This window comes from Trachymyrmex cornetzi, unplaced genomic scaffold (assembly GCF_001594075.2).
Source record: "Trachymyrmex cornetzi isolate Tcor2-1 unplaced genomic scaffold, Tcor1.1 scaffold453, whole genome shotgun sequence".
Classification (NCBI taxonomy): Eukaryota; Metazoa; Arthropoda; class Insecta; order Hymenoptera; family Formicidae; genus Trachymyrmex; species Trachymyrmex cornetzi.
In genome coordinates, this window is record NW_017299323.1 from 126,100 (window position 1) to 126,869 (window position 770).

Consider the following 770-nt stretch of genomic DNA (forward strand, 5'->3'; position numbering starts at 1 on the left):
GTTGGCAGCATGTCGGCAACCGGTGGTCACGCCAATCACGGCGCGACGTCGGCCCAACGTACATTAGCCGACACTTACTCGATGACGACATTTGGCCAATGTCTGGTCAACGTTAGAACTATGTTGGCAACTGGTTGTTACGCCAACCTCGGCGCGACGTCGGCACAGGCTAAGTTAGCCGACTCTTATTTCAAGACAATTTCAGGCCACGGCCGGGCCAAGGTTGGGTCAACGTTGGCAGTATGTCGGCAACCGGCGGTCACGCCAATCACGGTGCGACGTCGGCCCAACGTATGTTAGCCGACTCTTACTTATTGATGAAGCTCGGGCCAATGTTGGCAGTATGTCGGCAACCGGCGGTCACGCCAATCACGGTGCGACGTCGGCCCAACGTATGTTAGCCGACTCTTACTTATTGACGAAGCTCGGGCCAATGTTAGCAACATGTCGGCAACCGGCGGTCACGTCAATCACGGTGCGACGTCTGCCCAACGTATGTTACCGGACTCTTACTTATTGATGAAGCTCGGGCCAATGTTGGCAGTATGTCGGCAACCGGTGGTCACGCCAATCACGGCGCGACCTCGGCCCAACGTACGTTAGCCGACCCTTACTTACTGACGACGCTCGGGCCAACGTTGATAGTACGTCGGTAACAGATTGTCTCGCTAATCTCGGCGCGACGTCGTCCCAGGCTGTTATCCGACTCTTATTTCAAGACAACTTCAGGCCACTGTCGGGCCAATTCACCAGTCAAAGGAATTCCTTTG